Source organism: Leiobunum rupestre, chromosome 5 (assembly GCF_980474605.1).
Source record: "Leiobunum rupestre chromosome 5, qqLeiRupe1.1.hap1, whole genome shotgun sequence".
Classification (NCBI taxonomy): domain Eukaryota; kingdom Metazoa; phylum Arthropoda; class Arachnida; order Opiliones; family Sclerosomatidae; genus Leiobunum; species Leiobunum rupestre.
The window spans coordinates 2,826,504-2,845,549 of NC_143388.1; positions in this window are offsets into that span (position 1 = coordinate 2,826,504).

Below are 19,046 nucleotides of genomic sequence, written 5' to 3' on the forward strand. Positions count from 1 at the left end.
TATCCGATAAGTCTTCGTTTTTCAACGTTACATTATCTGCCCGTTTAAATTAGTACTATAGATTTTCATAGAAATCCGACGCCATTGTGCCAAATGGAGTATATCAAGAAAACCCATGGTGCCATAAGTTTCATAATTATTCGTCGAAAAATCTGCATTTTTCAACGTATAATTATCTGCCTGAGTGAATTAGCTCCATAGGTTTCTTATAATTATCTGATGCCATTTTGAAATATGGCGGTTATAAATATAACTTATATGCGATAACTACCCAAATAATTCGTCGATTTATGTGATATTTTCTACGCACATTATCTGACCAAATTTATGAGCTCCGTATATTTTAATAGCCATTTTGCTAAATGACGTATGTCATAATATCTCATGTTCCGATAAGTACCGTTATTATTCGACAACTATTCAAAAAATTTCATTATCTGACCGAGTAAATCACTTCTATTTCTTTTGAAAGTAATCCAACGCCTATTTGCAAAATATAATATATCAATGTAATTTTTGTTATTAGAAAATATATGAGGAAATTCATATAATATTGGGTAATTTAATATTTTCTCGGGTTAACTGAAATAACAGTGGTTGAAATCATATTAAATTGGGAAACTTTTAATACATTTTGGTAAATTTATATAATTTGGGTTAATTGAAATAACAATAATTTTGTTAAACTGGCATTGTCTACATTAATATAAATTTGGAGAAATTCAAATAATATTGTTAATATTTATATAAAATTTGGTAAATTGATATACTACTTTGTATATTTGAATAATATTGGGTAAATACTGTGCAATTCATTTTATTTTTTTGTTGCAAAAAAAAGAGCTGATTTCTTAACTTGTCTATTAACAAAATATAATATAAATTTATAGAATATTTATTTTAACCCAATAATATAAACACTTTCCAATATAATTCTAATCTACCCAATGGTTAATTAACTTCCACTATGTTAATTGTATTAACTTTCCAATATTATTCTAATCTACCCAATGGTTAATTAACTTCCACTATGTTAATTGTATTTGGTCAAAATTGCACAGGTGGACATTTACAATTTGTCATTTTCCTATGTTGATTTTTTTTCATTTTAAGTGGTCAAAAACATTTTGGGTTGCCATGGAAAAACGGAAGCCTAGCGTAATTTTTCCCATTAGCCTTTTTCATGTTACATCTAGTTCTAACAATACCCAAACTTCGAACAAAATTGGGTCGTCTCCTTGTCCGTTCGAATATGATTTGCTTATCTATGAGCGCAGCTTATTCACTTCTTAAATCGAAATAAGATCGTTCAAAACCTAACCTTGAAATTGGATAATTTTAAGGAACAACTCGCTTATTCTATGGTCACTGCAGAGGTGGGTTTATTGATCTTCATGGACAGCCTTTGAAATAAATTGCTTTCAGCAGATTTTCTTCGCGGAAATGAAATATTCCTACTAAAAACCAGAGAGCTCTGCATAAACAAAGTTTTCAAAACAACTACATTCAGGGTTTCTTGAACGGCTTCGTTTAAATGTCAAAACATTATTTAATGGAACTTTCTCAGAAATACCTTGAATGATTTAAAGCTCTTGAAAAGACGTTCTCTGGAATAAATAATTATTTCAGGAAACAGCTATGAGAAATCTTCAAAATAGGAAACTTACGAGCTGAGCCATTCATATGTCAAAACCCCCATAAAATTTTTCATTTATATATTTTGCATGTTATTTGATTTCAAACATTTAAGTTTTTAAGCTTGCTTTTTGTGTTCAGTAAGCATTTATAAATTGAAGATTATAGTATTGTTAATGAAATCTGTTAAACAAAGGCAGTGCGTGAAGCGACAAAGTTTTTAAAACATTGACATTTATAATTTATATATGCAGGAAACAAATTCTATCGAAGAAAAATCGATTTTGGACATTGCATTGAAACGTGAAGCTGTAATAAAATATTTGAAAATTTTTGATCTGCTGAATAGTGGCGCATTAAGTGGCTCAGCGGCTCTACTTTTTGACAGATATATGATAATTACCTACATTATGAAAATTAACAAAAGTAACTTTTACATCAGCGACTACAGTTACTCGGTTTTACAATTAGCCTTTGCCATTCATCGAAATATTGACATTACCGTCTTTGAGAAAATCAATTTAAGGTGAGAATGGCTTGGGCTTTTAAATAGAAGAGTTTAATTTAGTTGCTTCGAAGGTTTTACGCGATAAATATTTTTTTCTTTAATAGCTATTACTATTTCATAACGGTATCGAGTGACCGCTGAAAGTGGGTATCTAGTTCAAAATTTTGGGTAGTTCAACTGAACTAATATTTTTGCCACTAGAAATTTTAAAGCTATAAGTCAACTTACAATGTTTAAGTTAATAAATGTCGTGTTAGCAGATTAATTTAAATGTTCAATTCTTCGAATTAAAAATACCAGAAGGTTCTTAAGACTTTTAAGTGCTTATTTTGGATATTTGACATCACATTCATTAACTAGTTAGTTGAATCATCAGTAATTATTCAACTCCAACCATTTTCATTATTTTTAATAAAAACATTTTTTGAAATAGATCTATAATACTCATCCATTTTAAAACTAGGTGAATGTTATATAATATTTTTATATTGCCAGATTTTGTGCATTTTTACCCTTTACGAGCATTGACATTTCATTTAATTCCGAGATAAATAGTTGCCCTCAAAGCACAGGCCAGAGGCCTTTAGTAATAAATTATGAAGCCTCCTTGCCATAACAGATATTTTATGACAGAGCTTAAATCCTTTTGTGATTTGTGTTTTTTAAGATCAAGTATTTTGTAGCCGCCGACGCCGAATCTTACATCACTCTTCAACAATTTGCTGTAGTAGGGTCAGTGATGTGGCAAACGAAAACATTATCTTGCCCTCGGTAGCCCTTTTACAATTTGTGAAATCCGAGCCCAAGAAAGAAGTCGTTTTCATTTTTCAATATTTCATTGTGATTTTAACTTTAAATGTTTTTTTTTAAATAAAGACCGATTTGGTTGTTCTACAAAGTAATATAAATTATCGTGTTAGTTTCGCTACCTTAAATTGCCTAAACCAAGTTGCTTAAAAATTCAATTTGTCTAAAGGACAAATTTAAAAACAAGGTACCTCGAAAAATACAATTTTTATAACATTAATCTTGGTTTTTTAAGCTTATTTACAAGATTATTGGAAATTTGTTTCAGTTTAATGCTTAAAACAAGTTTAATACATCGGAGGGTTTGTGTGTACTTAAATGCCCCTTCTATCTTGTTTATAACTCAGGTCTCAAATTAAGCACCGCTACTTCTAAGTGGAAACCACTGATATTGCAAACGGAAAATATTCTATGAATTTAAGTATAGTGATAATTATTGCTTGTGTTAAAAAAATAGTTTATCGAAAACAATTTGAACATTAAATATAATTTAATAGGATTAGCTGTAGGAGAAATACGACAAAAATATTTCTACATTTTAATCTCATAACGATATACACAGTTTTGAGGTTGAGTGGATTTTATATTTTAGTGTCAACGGAACGTGATAATCTGTCTGTCAACAGTGTATTTTTTCTATATGACCATTTCGCATTGAAAATTTACAGACTATTTTGGGCAGTGTAGTAAAGGATATTGTTCATAGTTTTGCTTAAAATTCATACGATACATTTCAAACTTAACCGAAATCTAGTTTATATATCAAATTTTATAACGGCCAGTAACACACGGCTTTTCGCAATTCAATTAATCTTAACATAGCTGGAATATAAATCGTATTTTTGTTACAGGGCAGGTTAACGTTGGATTCGTTAGACTTTGCAGGGCGACTTCATACGTTTTTGTATAATTTATAATGCAAAAGGTCTTATGTTTAACATTTCTTTTCGTAGAATTCTCCTATTTCAACAATCAGGAATTTCAAATTTCGTCACACAGCAAATCAAGTCAAAGGCAAAACAATTTTTGTCTCATGAACATCCTTTGATAGTTTTTGAACCATTATTGATCATCCATGAATCACCAGCATTTGTCTTTTTATCAATCGGACTCACTGCAGCTTTTGTTTCTTTGGCAATTGAACGTTTTTTTAAGTTTAGTACATGAAAATTGCATTTGTATTTAGTAAATCTAAACCTCAGAGCATATGTAACATTAGCCAAGGTCAAACGTGGGCTGTAAGTTTAAAAACGAATTTGGTTTCATGAAATCTTTACAAATTGCCAATTACAAGTTCAAAAGATATTCACTGAGAGGGTTAATCGAAAAAATGACTGTTGATACTTTAGAAAACGAAGTAGTTATGACTGCTGAATTAATCTTTATTGTCATTTCATTTTTAGCCGATTTTCTTGAAAACAACTTGGTGGTTTAAAAGAGTTTTGTGAATTATTTTGAGTAATCTAGTATTTTATCAGTTTTCTATATTTAAAAAAAAACACTACAACTAATAAACTTCTAAATAGTTAGCTGTGGCATTTATCGCTTAAACTTTATATTTTAATTTTCGGTACGCCATTTCAATCAAAATATATTTATATGTTCATTTTTTTTAATTTATAATTTTATCGTCAACATAATTTTTAATACTTCTTGTACTGGATTTCTCTTATTGCTTAAAAATGTAGTAACATAAAAATAAAAACCTAAATTTATGGAAAGAAGAGTTCAAAGTTTTATATCTTGACCCGACCTATCAATACATAACCTCTCTCTCCACCACTTCTACAAAGTCGTTGCCTACGATGGCGCATTTTCCGATGTCTAGCGTCTACCAGCTCTATTAAGTTGGACCTCATTTATAGGCATCTATAATTTAAGAATTAAGGGAAATAATTCTCAATTTGCTTCATATTGCTCCGTGCGAACCAGTTTTTGCTCAGTATTCAAATACCTCAAAACTTAATATGAAACTTAGCGGGCCCAAAAAAATGAAAATAAAATATTAAACCGTTTTTAGTACCTAAATGGTTTAAAATAAAAATTCCATTTTAGTCCCTTTAAACACCTTTATTTTAAACAGTGCAAAATCGCGAACTTGACGGTGTAGCAGTAGAGGCAGTCGTAGACCACGGAGTATGCTCGGGAAAGCGCTGGCGACGGCGGTGTACGATGTGGAACTCGACAATTTGGCGTTGAATAAGTCTTATTTTGTTCCATATCTAATAACCACAAAAAAAATTAAAATTAAGCAGGCTTACTTAAATATGGCCTACAGAATTAATTAATTTTCAAATAACGACGTCAAATTATTGCTCTCATTTTGCTCCGTACAAATCGATCACTGCTCCATATATTCTTACCTCAAAATTTAATTTGAAACTTAGCGGGCTAACGAAACGCTAGCCAAACGAAATGAAAAATAATAATTTGACGTAGTCGAAAAATTCTAAATATTACTCCAATTTCCTAACGGTAGAGAAAAAATTTAAAACTTTCTTATGTGAAAAATGTTGCTCGATTATACAAATGCGCGAAATAAATTATGAGCTGCTCGGGCCAACTTACCGGAAAAGTTTTAATTTTTATTGTAAAAAAAAACCACATTCCTTCAATTTGGCTCCATATTTCGCTTCGTTAAGCGTGAAATAATAATAATCAGCTAGGCTAATACCCAAGGCACCACCTTAGGCCTAAGTCATCAAGCGACTTTTAAAGCCATTAATCCAGGTGGCCGGGTTACTATGCGTAGGAGGGTGGTGGCAAGCCCTTCATACCAAGCAAGCCAACAGCTCCCTCCACATACTATTACCGTTAACCTCGACAAGTTTTTGTGGAAGGGGAAACCGAAGATCTCGGGGGAAAACCGCTTAAACCAGTGAGGATAGAACTTGCAAACTCAACGCGGAAGGAGTAGTGCCGAGTTTTCACCCAGTGCCACAAGCTGGGATCGAACCCGGCTCGTCTTTCAGCGAGGCGAAAGTGCTATCCACTCCGCCACCCCACCAAGTTTAAACATTACGATAAAAAAGTTAAATATTTTCAAACACGTCCATTTCCGTAATATTGCTTTATGTTGCTAACTGTTATAAATATATCCCCCGTATGATCTAGGAATTTTTTATTTAACTGGGTGGGCCAATTAAACGCATAATGATATTATTTTATTCTTCTTTTGGTGCCTAAGTAAAACGACTGAGTTATATAATCAAATTTGAGGAATTCTTCAAACTGTTGATTATGCATGGCAGATAACTTCATTGTTTTTGCCTTGCAAGACGTAAACAGGGCGAAGGGTTTTAAATACTCTGTTAATTGTAAACACTTATTTCCCTCATTATCTACTGCGCTCCTTAGTAAAAGCTTTCGCCGCTTAAATCAACCGAACTCCTTCACCGACTTTAAATTTAGATTTTATCCTAAATCAAAATTTAATGTTAATTGTTACTTCGCTCAGTTTGAACCCGGTCAACCTATGTACACTGTTATTATACGATTTTACGAATTTGGGCAGGTGCTTGACTAAATGCGGTTTTCAAATGTTCGTAATTAATCGGTATATGTTGTTCTCTAGAGTTCTGGTTACACAAACGACATTCCCTCTTTTCACGTCCCCGTTGCTTTTAAAAATGTGGTTTATCTTTGTTTAAATAGTCCTCTCCTTGATCCGTATTTATTTTCATCGGTTTAATGAGCTTGTGATTTTTTTAAAAATCCTGTACAACTTCTTTCCCACTTGTAGTTCTTAAAGGTAGAGCCGATAAATTACGCGACAAAACGTCTATTTTGACTAAAATATAAATATAATCAAGTTTTAAATCATCTATAACTATTAAATCCATTTCATGAATTTCATTGAGTGGCGTCATGTAAGGTGGTATTCGGGCAAACTTAAGTTTCGTATTTCTGTGCAACGTATATATCCCGAGTTAAAAGCCAAATTTTCATTTCATCTTAACAAATTAATAGTAAATTTTCTTCTAATCTTTTTACAGCTCCCAAACCCCCAGGATTTTCTGGATCATAGTATAGATTCTCTAGGTTTTAGCCGAACGCCTTGAGGTTTCAGTTACAAAAAAATAAATAAACCAAATTTATAATTATATACCATTTAATCAAAACAAAAATTCAGCATTAATTTATTTTACATTCTAAATTATCGTCTGTAAGAAAATTGCGCACGTTCAAAGAGAAAAGATTTTTCAGTGTCTTGATAATTGATCAGAGGCAAAGCTCTTTTTACATTAGTTTCGAGTCTTTCAGTACAATGTGAGGCTACAGAAAAGCATGCTATTTCGTGAGATAATTTATGGCAGCAGGCCGTGTTTTCACAGGATCCCGTTAACGACATTAAATTATCAGTTCGTTCATGCATTCGTTAGTCTTTTACTCCTGAAGCTACACATTAAGGCAAGAATGAATAATTGTTAAATGTTCCTTACTTGTTTTACACAAAGCAAAACCATTTGAAGTGGTTTCCAATACGTCGTAATTGTTATTGGTGCCGCGTACGTACGAACGCAAATCGATATTGTATTTCAGAAACTGCAAGAGACAGAGTTAAGAAATTTTCGGGGTTTAATTTCTAATGTGGGATCGCGATGGCAATAACTGGTGGCTTTACCGGGGAGCCGGGGTTCGGCTCTTGTAACCCATAAGGGCGGTGGTGCTCTGGGAGATGTTAGCTCTGATCAAATGGTCCTATCTCCACCTCCGACTTCGGTCAGGTTTGTGCTGGATACTGAGCTTCGGCTCAGGCTAACGGAGAGGGTCCGTGCAAACTGGCCGCTTCGGCGGATTGGGTAGCCTGCTGTGGGGTGGCGGGCCTCCGTATGAGGACATGTTTCCCGGCCTTTTGGAGTCACAACGGGATCTCCGGTGCCTGCCATGCCGGGTTACTTGGACTGCTGTGTGCCCGTCGTTCCCCTTTAGGAGCTCTCTCCAAAGGATATGACTCTTTACCTACGTAGGTAAAGCATCCACTCTTACTCCTACTGCTGTGTGCGAAGTGGGGATTGGTCTACCCATTGCTGCACCTTCTGCTGGGTTTAGTGGCTTACGTCTAAGGTGCGACCATCAGTAGTAGGATACTACTACCCATGCTGGATTTGTCACCTGTACGGGCAAGAGGGACGCTGGCGTAGGGCACTATGATGATAGGCCTCCAGTGGTATGGTCTCTGTTACTAGGTACACCGGGCTATAAATTCTGACACACTGTGGGATCGCTATAAATCCAGGCAGAGCTTAGGAAAAACGCCACTCCTTCATTATTAATACAACTCTTGTTAAATTATAGATTCAATCCTCCATCAGCAGAGAGATCAGACGCTCAACTTTATGAAGTTACGTTATACCAGAAGCCGCAACCGAAATGTCTAGCTACCCGAACAAAGAATTCAGCGCTATATGATAAAGAATCGGTCTTCTATATAAATCTATGGTGTGAGAGTATTTAATAAAAAAAGATAAGTGGATAAAAATATAAAAAACATGAACAACTCTACATGGAACTTTTTCAAATCGGACCAAAAAATCAACCGAAATAAGAAGAACTATATATGCAAGTGTTTTATACGTGCAACACCACAACCCAGGCAGAGCTTAGGAAAAACGCCACTTCTTCATTATTAATACAACTCTTGTTAAATTATAGGTGAGCATAATTATTTTATACCTTTTTTTTAATAACTACCTCTGCCTGGGTACCTATATAACTTTTAAGTAACCATGACTGGTAGAGAAACCCGTCAACAAACTAGTGGTCTAGATGCAGTGTTAGCGGAAATAAATAAGATACAAGAATCCCAGAAAGAACAATCTAAAACACTTAATGCAATTAATGATAGAATAGATAACTCAAATGGTAAACTAAAAAATATAGAAGAAAAACTCAATGGTGTTGTAGACGAGATAAAAGAAGTTAAATATGACATAGGTTTATTAGAAGGGAAAACTGAAACCAGATTTAAATACAATGAAGAATAACTGGAAAGACAGAGGTTACGATTAGAAAATTTAGACATTACGATAAGAAGAAATACTTTAATTATTAAGGGTTTACCAGATAACGAGACAGAATCAAGGTTAAAACTAGCTAAAAACATACGCTCGATATTCTATAACAAATTAGAAGAAGAAATAGCTATAGCGCCAAGTCAAGTATATAGGAAAGGAGCCTACAATCAGAATAGGATAAGGTCAGTGGTTTTCAAAGCTGATAATTACGACACCAAAGTGAAATTACTGTCTAAAAGCACAAAATTAAAAGGAAGCAACTTTTACTTAAATCGTGAATACACGCCAGAGCAAGAAACTGCGAGGTATCATCTAAGACTATATCGGAGCCACAAAAATTGTGATAGGAAATTAAACTTTCAAATTTGACTTTGTTTAAGGAAAAGTGGTTCCGGTTTAGGAGGAAAACAAAATAAAATTCCACCCTCCTACGCATTGTAACCCGGCCACCTGAATTTATGGCTTCAAAAGTCGGTTGATGACTTAGTTCTAAGGTGGTGTTTTGGGTATTAGCTTAGCTGATTATTATAAACGCCTAAATAATTTTTGTGAAAAAAATAGAATAATTAATGAAAAACAATTTGGGTTCAAATCAAATAGTAACACAGAATTGGCGATTAACAATGTTTATAAACATTTGATTGATAATTTAGATAAAGCATTATTGTAGTAGGAGTTTTTTTAGATAAACGTAAAGCTTTTGATTTTGTACACCATAAAAGGCTTGTACATAAACTTTATCTAATGGGAATAAGAGAAAACAGTCACAATTGGATAACCTCGTACCTATCTGAACGAACAACCCAACCAAGAGTAAATGGCATACTATCAAGTGAAACTCATATTAAGTGTGGTGTCCCTCAGGGTTCTGTCCTTTCTCCAATTTTATGCAATCTATACATCAATGATATGTTAACTAATTTAATGCAGGAAAATTTTTACTTATACGCAGTTGACACTCTAGGATTAAAAGGTGGTGATGATATTAATGAAATAATACGCTATCTCAATACTGAGTTAAAACATGTATATGATTAGCTGACTATAAATGACTTAGAATTAAATATTGATAAATCTGTTTATATAATATTCTCTAATCCTAATCTGCTTAAATTTTGACGAACATTTAACATGGAACACTCACGTATCTAAATTAGCTAATCAAATATCATTTGCTATTTATACAATCTCAAAAAATAGGAACAGCTGTATTACGCTTTGGTACACTCTCGAATAACTTATTGTATTTCTACTTGGGGCAACAACACTGAACTTAATTTAAAGCGTATTTTTTATGCAAAAAAGGATAATAAGAACAATTTGCCGCGCGAACTATCTTGATCACACAAAACCTCTTTTCAAATCCATGAAAATTTTAACCATATATCAATTATATTATTTCTGTTGTTTAATGTTTATTTATAAGTCGTTGACTATTTATAAAAATAATAACTCTATATTAAATAACCCTAAAACTACATTCACAAGGCAAAATAATGTCCTAAAAATTAAAATATATTTTCTATAAAGGTGCCAATTTATACAATAAATGTATAACGACTGATGTAAAAAATCTAACGCAGTTTTAAAAAAAGGCGAAAAAATTTATAATAGACAACCTCCTCTACTAAAATCTTTAACTAATGTAGCTAATTTTATATCAATATTCTTGTTATTATTGTGTGATTAGTTTTAATTTCTTTTGGGTACTTCGCTGTCTTTACACGGCCTAAAAGTCATATCTCACTTGGCCTATAACATAAACTGTATATATATCTTCTAAACGAAGTCCAATAAACCTATTATTCTTAAATCCTACATTTCAGAAAAATCAGAAATAATTTTTGGTTTTTGTAAAAAAAAAATTTCGCCGGTAGGTGCTAGAAAAAACCTTTCAATGAGAAAGTTGTAGAGTGCTGTCGAAAATGTTCAAAGAAATGGGTTTCATTGGGGAAAAAAAACTTTTTCACGAAGATATGAGCTGATGAAAGAAAAACAACCTGTCCATAGGGGCCAATAGCCTTCGTACGTAAATGAAAGAAATGTCTGAAATATTTAATTGAGCTTCTTTTTGGAAAATAAATAAAAAATTTACAAGTGAGATTCTTTGATACCTTCGTTTTCCGCGTTTCATGTTTGGGCATGTTTTGAAACGAGCGTCTGGTAATATCAGGTGTGACAAGTTCGAAGGCTGCAGTGGTTCAGGTAAACTTGTGCTTTGATGAACCCCCACAAGCGAAAGTCCATCGGAGTTAGGTCCGCAGACCTCGCATGCCATCGAACGTGACCGTACTGCCAACCCAACGATGAGGAAACTCGTTGTTAAGATGCTTAACTACACATCTGGGCACGTGGGGTGGTGCGCCGTCATGTTGGTACCACTTCTGTCTGTAAGCTTCCAGCGGAATATCTTCTAAAGCGTCTGCTATTTCGTTCTGCTAAAGCGCCAAGTAACGTTGTCCATTAAGACGAGCTGGGAGAAAAATGGTCCAATAACCCGATCCGCGGGCAAACCTGCCCAAACATTCAATTGGAGCTTTTGTTGATGATGGTGAGGAAAACCCCTGTGAGGATTTTCGTCAAACCACATGTGGGTGTTTTGATGGTTGAAAGGCCCATTTCTTCCAAAGGAACACTCGTCGGTCTCAAGCATTTGATTGATGACATTTGGGTTCTCATCAGACATGGTTATTAGCCAGTTGAAGAAGTCAAATCTACGTTCCATATCTCCTTCGTGCAGAGCTGGTGGAGGCTTGCTCGATACGGATGGAAGTTGTGATTGTGAAGAGTGGTCCACACATAGATTTGCTTCACCGATTCATGGCAGGATTTGAATTTGTCACTCCTGATATGACCAGACGCTCGTTTCAAAACATGTTTCATCGTGCCGAAACATGTATCGCAGCAAACGGAGGCATCATAGAACCTCACTTGTAAAATGCTTATGTGGATTCGCATAAATTTTTTAATGAAATTCTAAATATACCCATTTTATTGACAATATCTTGCATTGTTAATCTTTGTTGCCGTTGTTTTGTCATCAATATGGAAATCCTAATTAATTTTCAATTAAATAATGATATCCTCTACTTAATAGAAATATTTTACCACGTCTCTTTGCAACCAAATTAAGGGGAGCATTACCGGCCTCACTCGGTGGAGTACTCATTGGAGTAATGTGAAAACGCCCCGTACTTGGCGTACCAATAAAAAACCACTAGTTCTCGCTGGTGGTATGTGAAACTGCTAGCGCTTGTAGAAGGTACGGGGCTTTATTTATATTGTTACAAATTGTAATGTATATTTAACAATTCAAATTTTATATTTAGTAAATAAAGTAGAGTTTAATGTACTTGTTTCTTCATTGCTGTACTACCAATGCGATTTTCAACAACTGCTATACCACGAATCAAAGTTTTACCACTCTATTGTCAAGTGGTGTCAGCTAATCTCCAGTTGATTTTCTGATCATTGTGATATCTTGGGCAAGTGTCTTTACGATGTTTTTACCAACGGCTGACACTTCTGTTTGCTATCTCTTTCCAAGCTTTTATTATGTTTTTGTAGGCTTTCACTACTCCCATAACTCCGTCGACCAAACCCATTCTAGCTTCAAGCCCAGCAACAATTGCTCCCTTTTGCCTTTCATTCAACCTGAGTTAAACTTCGCCCTTAGCTCTGCTTCTTTGCTAACCCCATTTTTAAATATATAAATAAATGCAAATGTTATATAAAACAAATGTAAATAACCACCAAAAATTGTTAATTTATAAATAAAATTTAATAAATATAATAAAATAACTGATAAATAGCCGAGATTACGTAGTCGAAACTCGAAAGTGGAAAATTGCCACTGTTTACAAGAAAGAAATCACAGACAACGCTAAGGCTTAACTGAGCGATTGAAGTGACCCGCTTACCGCCGATATTTTCCGGCGTTTTTATTGGCTCCGGACGGGGGCGGAGCTTATTAAAAAAAAGGCGAAATAACGAGAGCGGGAGTTTACGAAGTCTCATTAAAATGTCTCTGGAACGCGTTTTTATAACTCTAGTCTAGGTCTCGTTAAATCGGTTTCGTTAAATCGTGAGTCTTGTTTTTAAACGAGACTTTTGAAAACGTCTCTGGAACGGGCCCTTAGTCACCAAAGAAATGGTTTTCAATTCCGTTGTATTTATCTCCCATCTTTATACAGTTTTATGTTCGTCTTTTCTTTTAGTTTGTCCTATGTAAGATTTTTTACATTATCAAGTTAATTTATGTATAATACCGGTTTTGTTATTTTGTTTTTAATCCTTGTAAGGGTCGACTGTATTTTTTCTGATTTTTTTCTTTTTAAATTTATATTTAAATGTTTTAATAACCTATTTGTTTTTTCTGTGATTCCTTTTACATATGGGAGGATTAACATGTTTTCATAATTTTAAGCTATTTTTAGTCGTTTTTTTATGTGTCAATTGAAAATAGATCCGATTAGATTTGTATGGTAAGCGCATTTTTCAATTGTTCTGAATATATTTCTTTCTCTTCTATGTGGTTGTCTGATATGGTCTCTATTTTGTGATTTATACTTTTCAGAATCCTTAACTTTATGTTACTTGGATGGGATGATCTGTAGTTTAAATAATTTTTAGAATTTGTTGGTTTTTGGTATATCGAAAGTTTGAAATCTTTGTTTCCTCTTTTCTTTTAAGAAAGGGAGGGTTTGGTTCATTTCAGATTCGTTTGTAAATTGTATCAATTGAATTTGCTATTTCGGTTAATCTTTCAATCAATAGTTATTTCTTTTTTAAGCATTATATGTCGTCCATTAATCCATAACAGAATTGAGTGTTATTAATAATGTTTGGAAAAAGTTGAAACCAAAATTATAAACCGCCCAAGTATTATTAATAACACTCAATTTTGGTACAGATTTATGGAGACATTGTTTTTAAAGAACAACATTTTAAAAGAGATTTTAAAGAGGCAGTAGCAATGAAAAATATGGGGGAATTAAATTAAGACAAAAATAAAATTGTAGGAAAAATTAGGGGACCTAAAAATTAAATCTTTAATAGGTTGTATGAGATATGATAATCATTGTATTAATAAGAAAAAGATGTAAACAAAGTTCCACCATTATGATTTAGTTTGTTAACTAACTCAGAACGGAAAACCGCTTTACGAGGGCTCTCGAACCCGAAAGCTCCGGTGAATCATGTAAATACAGTTTAGCTGTTTTTATTAAAAAAGAAGAAGTATCAGTCATGTTTTAATCATTTTAATAATTTATATTTTTTAATTAACTCCCAAATACTTGCAATAACAAATATTACTTCAATCCCGAAAAATAAACATTTAAAAGTTCTTTAAATGCAAAATTATTAAAACTTTATTTACGTAATGTAACGCTTAAAATTTTTCTCACTTTATGAAGTAATTGCGTTTCGTTATTAATTATATCTCAAAACGGATAAAGCTCTTCTCATTCAATTTGCGTAAATTTATTTAACCCTTGTCAAAAAATAAAAAATTCCTTATTGGCCTTCAAGTTAGAAAACTGAAATGAGCTACACTAATTTCAATCAAGAAAAGTTACACAAACTCCTTTATGTTTGTGTTTCCCTTTTTTACCAAACAGTTGGTGTAGTTCACTAGCATACAAATGTTCTTTCTTTACTGGAAACGAAGACGTTGCTTTTGAACCGACGGTTTCCAAAAGTGGAAGTTAATCTCTTATACCTACGTCACCTGAAATAGTTCTGGAAATCTCCACTACAGATCTTTTTAAAATATAACAGAGGTCAACTAGAGACTGGCATCGAATGACCTTAACATGGCCTGATTCATCTTCTAGTTTTGGTAAAGGCATACGAAAAGACACTTTATAAATATTAAAGATATTTTAAGTTAAACAAAACCTGTGTTATACTCATAAACAAAATATATTTTAACATCTTTGTTACTTTAAGAAACCGTCATGACGTTTCGAGCACCGTCTCGTCATTCAGAGAAGAGGGTGTCTACCTTCCGTGCGCGTTCCCTTGCCTAAGAGCCACTTTGAACTTGTAAGCCTTCATTCAAATAGCGCCATCTGGTATTGGTTGTAACATCTGTTTATTCACGTTGTTGAATAAAGTGTGTAAGGTGGTCATATTCTTGGGGTTTTTAAATCACTTATTGTATATTAATTATTTTAAATAAACGTTTCTACAGCGTATATATGAAGTGCAAGACTCTAAACACTGATAAAATCAAAATTTAAGAAGGCATAAATTAAGCTAAGCCTTTTTGAGCTTATACAAGTTAAATGAGAACAATGATAGCACGTGCATCAACCTTTACAGTAAGGCTCAATGAAATATTTCAAACCGAAAAGAAACCACGTATGAATGAAGCTTATCTTTGGCAAGGTAATTATTGATTAACCAGAACAACAATAACACGTGCATCAGCGTATTAAATAGTGAGCCAAGAGCAGAAAATGAGCTTGTCGATACCAAGTGGGCGTAAACAGGTTTGATTACATTTTCAAATAGGCCTACCCCTAAGGGTCAAGAGAATAATTTATGGACTTTCGTAAGGGGATAAAACTCAAAAATTGAGTAACATATCGCGGTTTTTAAGCCTTGTTATCTCCCAAACCAGTAGCAATATCTAACTAAAAATCATTGCAAATTTTAAACAATTTTTTCAATGGCCTTTAAGTGTAGGCCTTTTCGAGAAAGCCATAAAATATTTTAGAATGCGTGCTTCGATTTGAGTGACTTTAGTAATTTTTTCAATGCTTTTCATCCAGACCAAGTCTTAAGGCACTGCATCACATATGATGCCTAACTCCACGGTTGATTGTAAATCCATGCTATGATTTCCAGTTCAAGATCGTTACAAGTTTTGGATAAAACAAGGTTTAAAATCGCGATATTTAACCCATTTTTTGGATTTGACCCGCTCTTTTGGAGAGGAAATCTACCCCCCACAAATATACATGATTTTTTCTTATGACCCTTGGGCTTAGTCTTATATAAAAACGTGGTTAATCCTTGGTGCGCCCATTTGGATCTGGTAAATAGGCTGGCTCACGGACTATATATAAAACGTGATATCTCTAACCAAAAGTGAGCCAGGCAAACGTTAATCTAAGCCTTTGCGAGGTAATAAAATGCTTATGAGAACCACAATTTCATGCGCTTTACTCACACATTTTATAGTATTCATTATTCATTTTTTATCTTGATAATTTTTATATTTAAATATGTTTGAATAATCAAAGACTGAGAAAATGTGATTTAAGATACGTCTGGAATAGAAACATTGGGGTGGGTAGGAACGCTGAAAATGATGCAATTTTCGGGTTGGGGTCACCGCAGTGTTGCGGAAATGTTAAAGAGACAAAAGATGATCTGACATTTAATTAATTATATTTTAAGTGCTTTACGGAACCTTTAATTCAAGTTACGTGTAGGATTCTTCAATAAAAAAAGGTTGAACTTACATTCTAACTCTTTTTCAACTTTAATGAGATTCTTCGTCTAAAAAAGGAAATAAGACTTAATTGAGTGTGAACTTTGGTGTATATCCAATAAAAGTAATATTTACTTTGATTTTTTTAATATTGCATGCAATTTTCTGAAAATTAAAACCAAAAAGATACTCAAATTACGGCCATGATATAAATGAAATATATAAAATAAGCCTTAGACTACAAAATTTTACCCTACAACGACCTTGACGGCCCGGGCTCTTTTCATTTCCCTTGTGAAATACTACCTTAGGTTAGACGGCGATGAAGACGCGTCATTTTGTACAGTTGAAGCTACAGCTTTGCCTGTCTGGTAAGATATAGGGTCGATGATCAAAGCCAGAGGAAAGCATTTGAATAAATGAAGTGCTTGCCCTACTCTACCAAATTTCTTTGTGAATAGAAATTCAAAAAATGGTCCATTATCTTTTTACAGGCACCTCATCGGAATTATTGTCTAAATTGGCCGAGTGAGAAGCATACTGTGTAACTAAACTTATTAATGAGACGGAAAAAATTGATTTAATGAATCAAAACATTATAATTTTTTTGAATTATTATTATTTGATTAAATCGACACACTGGCGTCTAGGAGCAACAAACACAACACCCCACACAAGGAGAACGCAACCCGTCAAAAGTCGTGGATTTTCTTGTGTACGTTTTTCATTGGCTAGACGCCTTAGCGCCTACTGCCGTCGGAAGGGGAAAATTCGGAAATTGTCTTCCCCCCCGCCCTTAAAACGTTCAGCGTAAAGGCTCGTGACGCTTGTCTAATGAAATTCGTACACGACCCTTCGTTAGCGTGTTTAAAGCCAGGCTGCGTTCTTCTTGTGTTTGTTGCTCCAATCTGGCGTGAATGTAAATAAAATGAGGATTTAAAAAACGCGGCGTTGGGATCTTAAATGCCATTCGGGTGTTTTAATTCACCGATTTTGGCCTAAAGGCAATTTGTTATTTGGTATATTTCAACTTTAAAGTGTTTTAAAATATTTCTACAATGGTTTGCCGAAAGTGTCAGGTTTTCAAAAATGCCCGATTCGTACATTTTTATTTCAATGTTTTTATTTAATATTCTTACCGATTTTTTAACAGTTATTGATGAACCATATTTGCTTTGGAAATTAATGGAATCCCGCCTCGGTGATAAACAATTCTGAAAAATTACAATGACTTATTTAATAATTCAAAATTAATTTCTATTTCGTTTGGTAAATACGCAGTGGGCAGTCAAAAAAGATATACCCATGATCGTTCAACAGATTTTTTTGAATGAATGTGTGGTTCAGTTTAAAGTAAGTGGATTTATTTTTAAGAGCAAACATATAGTGTCGGCCAAAGACCTTAGACACCGAAATGTAAATGGAAATTATCTGATAAAATTTTAAATGCACGTTTATATGTTGAGTTGTTTGACATTACTCTGTGAATGACTGCCGCGCAAAATATTAGGGACTTACTTAAAGCTTAAACCAAAGCTCAACTAAAATATATAAACCTTTATGCTACAAGGTTAACGGTAATAGTTAGTGTAGGGAGCTGTTGGCTCAATCTCGTGGCATGCAGGGCTTGCCACCACCCCCCTACGCATTGTAACCGGCCACCTGAATTAAGGGCTTCAAAAGTCGCATGGTGACTTAGGCCTAAGGTGGTGCCTTGGGTAATAGCCTAGCTGATTATTATTATTTTAACGTGGTTTTTTCAACCTAACTATTTTTATAACAACCAGAGTTCTAAAAGAGGTCAGTATTTTACTAAATATAAACATTTATAATTAGTGGGATAATACCATTAAACGTTATTTTGACCTTGAACCAAATATTGACCATTTTACAAACGTTATTTTGCTACCTGGGGATTTACCCTTAAAGGTTTCCAAAACAAAATGTTCCGAAAATGTTTGTTTATTCAAAATAGATATGTTTAAAATTATGAGGCTTCATTGATTTGATTCTTCTTGGTCTGGGAAAATTTCGTGGTTTGGGGAAAAATCTTCTTGTATTGTCCTTTTTATTTTAACTTCTAAACAATAAATTAACTTTTAAATTCCTGATAATTTTAAAACGGCGTAGAATTAAAAACAATTGGATTAAATGAAAAGAAACTCACTAACTATTGCTCCTATCCTGGTTGGATCCAATTGTTTTTTGGCTGGGATATGCTGATATGCAAGTGCATGTCGGTTCAAATTATGAAAATTTTAACTAATTCGATGAGTTTAAAGTATTGGAATCGGGGCTATTACAAATTTTATTTCCGTTTGAAATGGCCACAGGGAAAAAACTAATCTCAGTCAATGATGAAAAATTTATAAAATGTTTAAGAGTCGTCAGCTTGAAGGATAAACAACACCTTTTTAAAATTAACATAGTACTAGATGGAAATTAATATGTTAAGCTTAACCAAAAATGGAATTATTCGATTAAGCTAAAAGTCATTTCCTTGTCGTAAAACGAATGTTTAAAAATAAAAAATTAAAGCTTAAGCAGTTTTTTATTCTTTCTATTTTAACATCTAGCTATACCAGCTAAGTAAAACACAATTTTTTTTAAAGCGTTTAATTTCGTAGGAATTCTT